The sequence below is a fragment of the Nuphar pumila genome, chromosome 17, assembly GCF_984573655.1.
Source record: "Nuphar pumila chromosome 17, dmNupPumi1.hap1.1, whole genome shotgun sequence".
In the NCBI taxonomy this organism is placed as follows: domain Eukaryota; kingdom Viridiplantae; phylum Streptophyta; class Magnoliopsida; order Nymphaeales; family Nymphaeaceae; genus Nuphar; species Nuphar pumila.
In genome coordinates, this window is record NC_143265.1 from 71,772,907 (window position 1) to 71,786,296 (window position 13,390).

Here is a 13,390-nt window from a genome sequence, read left to right on the forward strand (position 1 = left end):
CAGAAGACGCAGACGGAAGGCGCTTCAATAGTTGGGCACAGAGAACAGGCGGCTGCGATGGCTGGGTGTAAAGAAGAGGGTCGAGGGTGGGGAGAAAAGAGCGAAGCGAGAATAGGAAGCAAGGATGTCATATCCACTGAATTTTAGTCGGAAAGGAAGAGTTCGAACCGAAAATGCTCCCTCGCGCCCACTGATAAAGGAGAAGGGAGAAACAGGATAATCTGAATTCCCCTTCTAATCAATAAGAATGAAGAAAAAAATGACATAAAAAGAAACAAAGAGAGATACCCCGATTCTAACCAAAGAAATTTGAGAGCAAGCGAGCGAGAAAAAGATTGATCACTTTTATTATATCAACAAACGATGAAAAATGTCGCCTTTCACTTTAATTTTGGGACGATCATCCACGAAGCGTGGAAGAAACTCCAAGCGATCCAGCCAGAAAACCGAATCTCCGGCGCGATCGGCAGGGTCGTTCCATCGCCAGAAAGATTTGGGAGGAGAAAGAAACCCTACCTCGCCGGAATATTCTCCTTCTTCCGTCGGATCTCCGCCACCACTCTGCGAATCAAAGCAACGATCGACCTGATATTTTAGGTAAAGTTTTGTGGGGAAAAAGTTGGCGCGCCTCCTGTTTTGAACTTCAGTTCAAAATTTTGGCTCCGGGTCGGCCTGTGATGGGGCCAAGACCCCGAATAATTTGTCCCCGAACGGCTGAACAATACAGACCACATTCAAATGGGTCAGAATGTAGACCCGAATCCGAAATACAAAGTCGGTGTACTTTCTTTTTATTTTCTTCGTTGAATTTATTTGCGTGTATTTTTCAGCTTCGAGCAGAGTGATCAGAAAACAACTTGCATGTGGGAAATTTGTTTTTTAGGAAACTGTTTCTTAAGGGTATGTTTGATGCCTCGTCCAAGCTTGGACAGAATGATCGGACATAACATAATGTTCTATATGTTCTATAACAATTGTACTAAGTCTATAGTTTGGTTTGGTTTGAATTGACAAGAAGTTGTACTCCTTGTGTCCAAAGTTTATTTTAAGTTGTGAGGATAGCATGGGCACATAAATAATGGGGTTGGATAACTTTGTTTTGGATAGTTCGACTCGATTTGCCTAACCATACTAGTGTTTTAACATGTTTATTATGGATTTTAGCCTTGGATATGGATCTTGAATTGAATCTAAAAATTAAAAAATGTTTTAAACTTAAATAATTTAACAAATAAAAGAATTAATTTTTTATATATATAAATGCTTTAATCAATGTCATATTATATCTAATTATGAAAGTTATTAATAAAAATATTCAACCTTAAAATCAAATTATTAAATCCAATTACATCATAAAAGCATACAATACAAAAAAATAAATCATAAATAAACCAAAAAACCTTAAACTATAAGAAAAATAAACCATAAATTTAAATAAAAAACCAAAATTCAAACCATAATCAAAGAAAATAAAAAAAAAATCATCTTTAATCAAATACAATAAAAAGCCCTAATCAAATTAACAATAAAAAATCTTAGTCAAAAAAATGTGATTCAAAGTCTTAATCAAAGAAAAAAACTTTTAATCAAATAAAAAATCTATTCAAAGCTCTACTGAAATCTTTAGAGAGATTTGAAACTTTAGTTTCATGATTTCATCCTACATCTCTTGCCATTGTTCAACTGCAAAACACAAATGAAGAAGTAGATAACAAAAAATAAATTAAAATTTAAAAAAAAACTCAAGCCTCTTCATATAATCCAATCAATTTAGGTTCATACTCAATAAAAATCAATATATATTACACATACATTCTAATTAATAAGGCCCATAATATTAATAGGCTGGTGATATATTGACTGACTAGAATCTAAATGTGAGCTTTCCCCTAAAAAGGAATATTAGACATGTATGTCTTGTTGGTTTTTTTATTGGACCAGAGATGCAATTATGTAGTGTCTTCATATGAGTTTTGGACTTCTTCCCTACTCAAAATTTTTATGCCTAACATGTATTGAACTAGCATTTAAAAGAGAACCCAAAGAACAAGCCAACATTTGAAACGCACAAAAACGGAAAATAAACTCAATTGAGCAATGCAAACATGACAAAAAGATAACAGTCAAAAACCAGAGAATCAACCGAGGAAAAAAAATACGTTAAACCCCCATCAAACCCCAACCCCACAGCAGCAACCTCTCTCCAATTCAACCACAAAAAAGAAAAAAGAATACGAAAGTTCTTAAAATATCCCTAAATCAGAAAGAGAAGAGAGATGAAAGACAGACAGAGAGACGAGAGAGCGTACCTGTCAGCAGAGAGAGATTAAAATCATCTTCTTCTACTACTTCCTCTTCTACTTTAAAATCAAATTATTTCCGTATGCAGATCTCCATCCAAATCCATATTCGAGTATGAACCGAATCTGACAAACTACCTGACCAGACCTGATTACATATGTAATGTATCCAATTAGTGAAATCGGATTTTCAAATAAATAAGGCAACGTTAATATTTTATTAGAATTTGACAAGAAATGCTAGATAAACCTGGCCCAAGATTCAAGCTTGCCCCACTGTCCACCCCCATCTATGAGTGATCCTTGCGACGTATTTGTTTGATCATACAACTAAAGAAAGATCTGAAATTTACAACCAACGATGATCGGATAAAGTGTTAAAAACAGACACCCTACAATACTTTGTATTGTAAAATTTTAAATGCATTGTGAGTTGCCAATTTTTTTATATCTCAAAATATGTCTAGATGTTGTAAACGCTTCATGTAAAGCATATTTTTTACTAAACAAATTATAAAAAAATAAATATATGAGATTCAATAGATGAAATGTTCAAACAATGAAAAAAAGATCATCATTGGTTGTAAATTTTGAACCTTCCTTTAGTTAGGCAGTCTCTCTCTCTCTCTCTCTCTCTCTCTCTCTCTCTCTCTATATATATATATATATATATATATAGAGACAGATAGATAGATAGATATAATGTGTTTGCTTTTGGGTTGGTCGGACCATTCTTGTATGGGCTGTCTGATTGCATTGATGGATGGTCAAAACTAATGGAAAATGATCATACTTTACGGTAAATTTGGCTTGTTCCCTCAAATGCTCCATAAATTTTGAAATCCGTCCGATGTCCAATTTCATAGGTTCCCTACTTTTTTAAGACCTTTTTACACTTAGCACAAGTGAATCGCCTGATTTTTGCTTGTTACATTGTGATGCTCTCCTGATGTCGCTAAATATCACTAAAATGAAATTTGCACAATATTTCAACGAAAATCATGATTTTTGCACAATACACGCTGCGAAAATGGCTACGCCTCACTTTCATAAAGGCCTTACAATTTTTGCATCTATAGTACTAAAATTGCGATAATGTTTGCTAAAATCCCTTGTGTATGAATTTTATCAAGAGTTTCGAGTTGGTGGTTGCAAAAGACTACTTTTGATGCGAAAATTATGAAAAGTTTGCAGAATTCACTGACTTTCGCATGTAGTCAACTTTAAGCAATGTGAGATTCCTTTTTAGTATGAGAAATTCATTGTATATATAGGCGACTAGCATGCGAAGTTCGTCAAGAGTTTCTCAATGGTGGTTGCAAAAGTTTACTTTTGATGTAAAATTATGAAAACTTTTCGAAATTCACAGACTTTTGCATGCAGTTTCCTTTAAGAGATGTAAGATTTCGTTTTAGCATGCATATTTCACAACAAGATAGAAAATTTGTTGTACGAATTTCCTATGCAAATGTTTTGTATACATGCAGTTTTCCTTCAACTCTTCACAAATTTTTCCTAAATTTGTGAATTTCCTACGCAAATTCGCTTGTATAGATGTGAATTTCCCATTTATGTGTAAAATTTTATCAAATATGTGATTTTTTTCTTTAAATTTCACTATTACAGAACTGAACAAAAGGTTTTCTGTCTCATTAAACTATTCAAATAACTCAAACTCGTCTCATGCACAATTTGAACAACTAAACATGAGATCGTATGAGCATGACTCGAACTCAAGAGATCATGAGTGGCTTGATCTTTCTGAATTCAAGTGTTTTTGAGCCATAGCAAATGGTCATTATGTTTGTTAATTCCCTAACACAGCAACAACAAAATGATATAACCTACTAGAGGGATATCTTAGTTTAAACAACAGTAACAAAATAATCCTGTATACAAAACATTCAAAAGGCCCTCTTAACACATTCAAATGTCTTGTATACAAAACATTACCAAAAGGTAGAAATAGTAACAAAGCAAGCCAATGAGACAGTTTTGTAACTTTTGTTTATATCATCATCCATTTGCATACATTCAAAGTTTTCTCTTAACACATTCAAAGGTTATGTATACAAGGTTATAAGTTTGAACCATCAAAAAATACAAATCTAACATGTTTGACATATACATATATTTAGTCAAATATGCAAAATAAAAAAGCAACAAGTTTATTTCCATGACTCTTTTATTGTCGAAATATAAAATAAATAATCATCAATGTATACTTCCTAGGATTGTCTAGGGTTTAGCTAATTTATCCTATTTGGTTCACTGCAAACACACATTCATTTCATGTTTATAATATTTTATCATATGCTTCCTGTAAATAGATACATTGTTCTAAAAAAGGGGTTATTAGTAAACAAGTAACAATAGCTTACATACAAAAAAAAAATAACACAACATGACATACAACATACCTGCATGAAATTTAATTATATGCTTAAGCTCAAGCATTGCATATACATTAGGACAAATATTTCACAATCATACATGTAACAATCATATACCAAGTCAAAAATAGATACATTTATGAATTGAGTTGACAAACATGTTAAAAGTAGTTATGAGTTCTTTTATTTAAGAATATCTTGCACAATAGTGCATTTCTAGTCAGTTAAAACGTCGTAGCCAAACCACTCTGAAAAAAATGAACATACAATATAATATTTAACCTAATGAGTATTTGAGAAAAATAAGCACATTATTGAATAAGTAATGTTATTGTACTATATCTTCAACGTTCTGTTCAACAAGATCCATAGACCCCATGAAATTGTACAACCTAAACTGTTTTGCATTGATATTCATATCTCAAAAAACCCAACGATAATTGCCCCTGTTGACAAAAATCAAGATTTGCAATATAGATTGAGTTTAAGGTCATTATGCAGTTGAAAATTTATATTGTGTAAACATAAATGTTAAGCATACCTTATCATATTCACATAATGGATATGACAATTGGTTGATCTTCAATCAATTGTGAGCTCTTTCTCAATGATTTAGAGTCTCATGCATTTGCTGTGAATTTTAATGTTTGCTAATTAGTTTTTATTAGATGGTAGAAAATAATAGAAAAAATGCTTTTGAGACTTAGAGAAATATGGGGTACAGTAAATGGTCTTTGACAATCTGCATCCTGCTTCTCTTTGCTTGATGTGGTACTTTCGTAGTCTCTTTATGAATCTTTTTAGGGGTTGCATCATCAAAATAAGTGATGCATTCATATTATATTTAAATGAGCCCATATACAAACATAACAAAGAAACAACCAAACAACATATGATATACTCACTTTATTGACCGATAATGTTCTTTTTCCAAACAAAGCACTTCATTATATTTTGGTTGTTGCATACCTTCTTCATTCATATCACCCTATTTTGATTGGCAATTGAAATTGAATATCAATACATACATGTAAACATTAGTTATATATACACATAACTTGAGACATTAATAATTATACCTAAATTGCATCCTTGCTTGGGGTAGCATTAGGGCTTATGACCTTAGATTGTTAACCTTTCTTGTGCCTCTTCTAAATATAGCAAACATTGCGAGATACCTAAGATATACATAATAGACATTGGAGAAGTTCAATGAAAAACACTATATAAATTACAAAGAAGCAATCAATTAAAAATCACTAGTTAAATACTTTTTCAATGCATAGAATACTCATATATACTTTTAAGAGTGCTTTTGCCTGTTGTGGCCAACCTCACCACATACACGGCACCTGCATAATACAACATATTTGTGTTATGTTCTTTGTCTCTTAACCTTAGGTAACCTTGCATTATGTTCCACTTTTGGTGGATACACAAGAATAAGGGTCGGAGGAACAATGTGTGGGACATTATCTGCTATCGAAAAAATTAAATATGAACTATAAGCGGCTTGCAATTTAACTGTGAAGAACTTGTTAAAGTAATCTTTAGGTAGCTTGCCCTCGTACATAATGCATGAGATTGCATGTGAGTATGGAATCTCACTAACTTGCCACTCTTTATAAGAACATGTCCGCTTCTAAATATCAACACTAAAGCTATGTGATCAGTTGCGGGCTTCATACCAACGTCGGAGAAAATGCACTACCTGCACATACACTAGTTGTGTCTTTCTCTTAAGTTTATCTAGCTTTTATTTTACCTTAACCACAGTGCCTGACATTTTCTATCCACTAATCTTTTTTTTCTTATAAAGTTTCATCAGCATGAGATAAAGCCTCTAAACAAGAGGCACTAGAGACTTGTCACGTATGGAGAGAATCCATGAATTGAAGCTCTCTGTTATATTAGAGGTTAAACACCCATACTTTCTCGCTAAAAAGTGACTATTAGCCTAATGTTTCTTGACCACGTCTTTAGTCACATACTTATATGTAGCTTCATCTTGCTCCTGGATCTTTTCTTTAAAATAATTGCATTATTGTCTTATAGTTGCGCTCTACTAGAGTACACTGAGTGGTGAACCAAATTTCTTAAAAAAGTTGAATGTTAGGTGCTTCATGCAAAATCCAACATGACAACTAGGCCATGTGTGAGGGACAACATGCTTTAGACATTCATATCTATCTAAGACGGTTATCAACTGTACTTTATCTTTGTATTTACCATCATCATAGCATGAGAATTCTCTCTTCAAAATCATTAAAAATCATGCCCATGACCCCTTTGAATCTTTACTAAAACTGTAAATGCTACAGGAAACATCTCACATCTATGATCAATACCATGGACCGCCAACAATATACACATGTATTTTTTTAGGAAATATGTCATCTATTTTAAGAATTGAAGGAAATTATTTTAAAAACCCATCAATGCATGGACAAATGGATAAGAATAAGTATTTATATCGATATTTTTAATCAATCTTGATGACATTTAACGATCCTTGGTTAACCATCATCAAATGATTGCAATAGGCGGGAAGTATCCTGAAAGACTCTTAGAATAAACTATATATCACTTCCATGGTAAATTTCAGTTCACACCATACTTGTTTGTAACTAATCTCAACACTTTCTTCGTGACTTATGTCATTCATGGTTTTTCTTGGAGTCATCTTCGGCTTATTGTGCAAGTATCTATGAATAACATGTGAAATCTACTCGAAAGACACTTTTTTTACTACAAGGTTGTCCACTACTCCATCACATGTATGCTCTATTTCATATCTCTTCACTAAAAAGAACAGTGCTATGCACATCTTTGTATAGTAGATCTTCTAGGGATAATCCAGGTTCTTTCTTGTCCATACGATAGTGATTCTGTTACTACAACTCTTCATAAATTTTGCTTTATAGTTATTCTTGATCACGTGATCTCTAAAAAACCTCGATAGTTCTCAAGATCATTAAACCTTTTACAACAAACAATTTCTTCGTCGTTTAAGTCTATTGTTAGCCACTGAAACTATTTAAAATTATTGAGTTTTTTGTTGCACAACTCTACATACAATTGAGATGCCTCCACTTCAATGATTTTCAATTATTTTTCATTGAATGAGAAACTATTGAACGAGAACCAAGGGTTTGACTTCCCAAATGTCATTCGTGTATCATTCTCACCCACCATTATTTGTCCCATATCATCATTGTCTTGTTCCTCTCCTATTGTTTTTTATTCTTGCTCAACCGACATGGTATAATCATCATCATCGCTATTGTTTGATTCTTCATTATAGTCGTCATCACTACTACTTCAAATTGATTGATCGACTGTATAAACTAGATCAAAATTTATCGTATATATCGCTCCTTTTACTTCTATGCATGCAACATTCATGCATTTCCAACTTTAAAGATTAACAATCAAAATAACACCTCCAACTCAAGCATAAATTAAAAAGTTTAATAATTTTTACCTAGATTTGTCATCTATATTGGAAGACTAGTGTCATCCAACTTACTATGATAAATATTACCATAATTGGTTTGCCCATGTGGTTCCACATCCTTTGCAGTGATCCTTCTATCGTTAACTGTTTGGGATAGTGAGATGTTTTCCAAAGGATTAAACTCAATACTTAAATGTGCTTGAGATAGATGCACATTATCTACAAGATTATCATTATTTCATTTATCAACCGCTTCTTGTACATCACTTTTGACTGCTTGTGTAACTTTATAACCAACTTCGTGTTTAACTTTGCAAATAATGGTTTCTCGATTACCTTCACTTACATTTATTACTTTACTAACGACTACATAAGCATCACCACTATATAACATTGATTCTACTTCATCATCGCCTAAGACATATATCCATATATGCTGGTCAACTAATTTTTTAGAACACTTATACTGGAAGATCGTTGACTCTTTTACATATTCGGTTTTACAAGACATCAATACTACAAATTCCTTATAACGATTGTTTTTAGAGACCAATATAGATCTCAAAACAGGTTGATCAATGCTATATAATCATAGCTCAACCCTTTTAGAAGCCATCATAATGGTCTACCAACCACATAACGTACCATTACCAACACTTAGTGTAAAGCTCACTTTTTAGATAAAAACCTAGCATAGTTAACGAGAGGGAGAATGACCAAGATTTAAAAAGATCAACTCCCATACTGGCTCCCATTGAGAGAAGGGTGATTCTTTGTATACAAATCAAACAAGTATTGGATCAATGAACAACATATATATATATATACATATATATGTTTGACCTATCTTTTTGGATTTGGATTTGATTTGGTTTGGTCTTAGACCTATCTTTTTGGTCAATTTCGCAAAGTTCATCTTTATATGCATTTTTTTTGTGATTTGTGAATTTCCTTTGTGACTTGTAAAACTCCATTGTGCCTTGCAAATTTCCTTTGTCACTTGTGAATTTCTTTTGTGACTTGCGAAACTCCTTTGTGCCTTACAAAATTTCTTTTTGAATTGAGAATTTCCTTTGTGGCTTGCAAAATTCCTTTGAGACTTGCATATTTCCTTTATGAATTGCAAAATTCCTTGGAGACTTGTGAATTTCCTTTGTGACTTGCGAACTTTTTTTATGACTTACAAAATTTCTTTTGTGATTGGCAAATTTCCATTATGACGTGCGAAATTCCTTTTTGCCTTGCGACTTTTGGATTATCCTCAATGTGTCTACACATTGGGATGGTCTATGCACGTGGCACTCGGTTTTGGGTGGTGGCCGCTTCTGATGGGCTAGTTATGTTGCACTTGCTTTGAGTGTGTCAGATGCTTTATGAGGACCAAAAAAGGTTAGTTTTAAAGAGACTAAAAAAGGAGTGCAAAAAAGGGCTCTTTGTTTTCTGATTTTCCTGTGGTTCTTATTCTTTTTCTTCCTCTCCTCCCTCATTGTGAAGTTGTTCAGAGTAGCTGTGTCATGGAGGCTTACCTACCCAGTGCCAGGGTAGTTATTATAGCATAAGAAGGTGTGAGATTCGTTATATCCCAAAAACCAAGTTGTGCACAAACCTACTACATTTAGGTTCATTTTTCATGAGAATTTGTCGCTTTTAAGAGGGTGCATTGTTGTACGCCTCCAAGCATCATTCCCACCAATAAGAACAGAAAGGGTTCGAGTTGTTCTACAATGGTTATTGTACGAATGATGCAGAAGAGTGTAAAATTTTTTAACAATTTAAAAGCAACATCATGCTCCATGTTAATCACGTATATAGATGTTTGATCGATCGTAGGAGATCAAATAGAGTAAGATATGTTGTTAATCTTATTCTTGTTCCGTCCTCTTGCCAAGAAGCTATAGCCTCTGCCTTTTGGACTGAGGGGTTGTATGCTTGAGCCTACACATGGAGGATCTATTGGATTTTTAGTGGGAATTCCCTAATCTCTTGAAACCTTTTTCATATAGATGGGTTATATTGGTGTGTTCTATCATTAAAATATAAAATATTGATGCATGCATGCTTTTGTTTTTTGATCCAAATTTGAGTTTTTGGATCTACATTATTCTATCATTTTTAGGATTTTTATTCTTGTGGGATCAAACAAGTTATTTGATTCTCGTGATCTAAGTTTTACTGTTCACTCAAGGATGTGTATTGGATCTTTTTCTACATATATCATGTTTCTCGTGCTCTTGGATCTATATCCATTTTCATGCTTCAGATCCATTTGAGATTGATGTTCGGTTATGTATACTGATTAACCATGCAAGCTAAATTTTATGTTGTGGAGATTATTATTAAATTTTGATGGGTCTTGTTAGTGGCGTGATTTATAATATCTTGGTATTGGATCCATACTAATATCCACTATGATGCTTTGGATTCTCTTTGAGATTAATGATTCATATCCATGTAAGCTAAATTTATGTGATTATATGTTAATTATAGTTGAAAATGAATCTTGCATTGAGTACATCTCATATTTGTTGTGTTGTGTGTTTGGATTTAGACCCATATCTATTTGTTTCATTTATTTAGATCCTATTGTTGTTGGTGTACCTAAAAGGGTTATACGCATATGTTGATAATTTTTATTTTTGTGGAGGTAGTTTGGACCCTCCTAAACCATTTTGGTTTAGAATACTTTTTTGTTATGTTTGGATCTTGACCCATATTCAAATTTGTGAATCCAAGTATAATTTTAGATCTATATTTTTGAATTATATCAACCTATTTATTCCATATGGCTATTTTGATCAACATGTATCTTGATTGATAAATGTATGTAATGTAAGGATTATTTGGGTATGAATTTATGGATGCTCATAACTTATTATGTATAGATAAACCCTTATTATAATTAAGAGAGACCTTTATTTTGTATCTCAAGAGTTCTTTGAGGTGTATATCCAAAGTTTTCTCTTAAATGATATGATGATATACATAAGAGCTCTTTGATTATATATCCAAAGTTTCTCTTGAATGACATGACATGATGACTTCTTCTTTAACCCACCTATATAGACCTAAATGAGATGTTTATATGTTAATCCAAAGAAAATTAAGATATTTATTTCTTGAAAATGATTCATGGTTCTAGCATTGGGTTTTCAACCTTGATTCTATTTTTGAGAATATGAATCTTGATGTTTCTTGTGTTATAAGTTAACTTTAAATTTAAAAGTATTTCTCATTTGTTTACGATAACTCTTTGGCTTTTTGTGAATTAAAATGAGATTGTTTGAGAGACATATGCATGTATTGAAACACCATATTACTTAAATTGTGCACAATCATGTATTGGAACATAAGGGAGTTTGTTGTTCATGTGTTGCTCTCATTTTGTGGTAAGCTGGGTATCACTGATTAGGATTGCCAATTCACTTTGTATTTGTGTGACATTATACCTGATGACATACTAATGATAGAAATGGGTAAAGATGCTTTGATTCGGTTAAAGAGTGGAACATGGATTTGGATTTTTGGTACTTTTAAGTAAAGCTTGTCTCAGAATCCCAAATTCTTAAGATTCTTCAAGGCATAACAAGAATAACATTTATGTTGCTTATTTTTCTGGAATATCAATCATTTGGTTTATCTAACTTAAGATATGATTGGTTTAGTTCCAACACATATTACAAGTAAAATTTTCAATAATATTCATACACTTTAGTTGGAACCAATATCTTTTAGTGTAAAATAACACTAAGATCAAACCATACATTAAGGATTAGAGTTCTCTCTAAAGCCTTTCAATATGAATGGTTTGTAATCTATTGCATGATACTACAATTATCACACCACATATTAAATCAATCTCATAACCTGGAAATAGGTAAGAAGTAACATTACAATCCATTATGTTACTCATAATCTCACATATGAAATGTATTAAAATTCAAGGATAACAAAAAACTTATTTTTTAAAATGATATATCCTTATTCGATGAGAACCATTCTCATATTCATCACTATATAAATGTAGTAGATATCTCAATGTCAAAAATTTCATCTCAAGATATAAAAATATTTAAAAATCTTATCAAATCAATTCTTACCCCCACGAGTTAGAGCATGTGACAAATCTCATTTAACAATCCAACAACAAATCAAACCAATTACAATTGAGAAATTATTTTTTTCATTTTGACTATGATGTCTCACACATGTAGATCCATGTTGGATAATGATGCAAAAACAAATCATAACATATTCATGCTTTCAAGCATTGAAGGCTCCCATTCAACAATTAGCATACTTCTCAAGTTAAATGTCAAGGCAAAATATTATCAACTTAATATATAAGTTGGATTTCACAAGATCACACTAACTTGCAACAATTAGTTCTCTCAAGACATCAAAAGTAGGTTTAACCTATTAATCATACACAATAAGTAGATGGATACATGATACAAATCTCAAAGGGTAAGACATTTATATAGGTGAAGTAGAACTTAATGCCTATATTGCCATCATTTGGCTCCACAATAATCGCTACAAAGACTATATGTCTACCCCACGATAAAGTTAATTTACACATATTTAATGCTCATCAGAAGCCAGCCAAACCTGAAACATCCAGCAAGGGTAGAAAGTATTATTGGTAAAGCAAGTTAGCTCAAGGATTTACTTATGATGACAATCTTCCTCATAGTGCCATAGAACAGTAGCAAAACAAATTATTCAGTAAATCCAACCAATTCTCAAGAAGGGGTAATTAAGCTCGTGATAGGTTTTAAAAAAAAAATACATTGTAAATGTAATGTACAAGATAGACTACTCAAATATTGCATTGCCCTAATCCATTTTCTCATTTGCTCGAAGCACTACAAAATACTAACACAAACACCATATATGCCTTGATACTTATTGCTCGAAGCAACACTTTATGAATACAACGCATCTACCCCATCTCAACACTATAGAATACTGACACAAACTTTATATATGCCTTGACACTTCAAGGACACAAATCTATGTCACACATGGCCACTACCATGTCTCAATTTCATCTACATTTAGTGACAACCTTGATTTTCTTTTTTTGCCGTAAATTCTTTTTACTCCTTGATGGACATCTTAATTGTGTTAGAAAGTTCAAGCTAAATGAGATTTTCCGCCCTATTGAATTCTAAAATATATCATATTATTATATATTTTATTATTATTTTTCTTTATTCCTTCATTTAATTAAGGTAGGT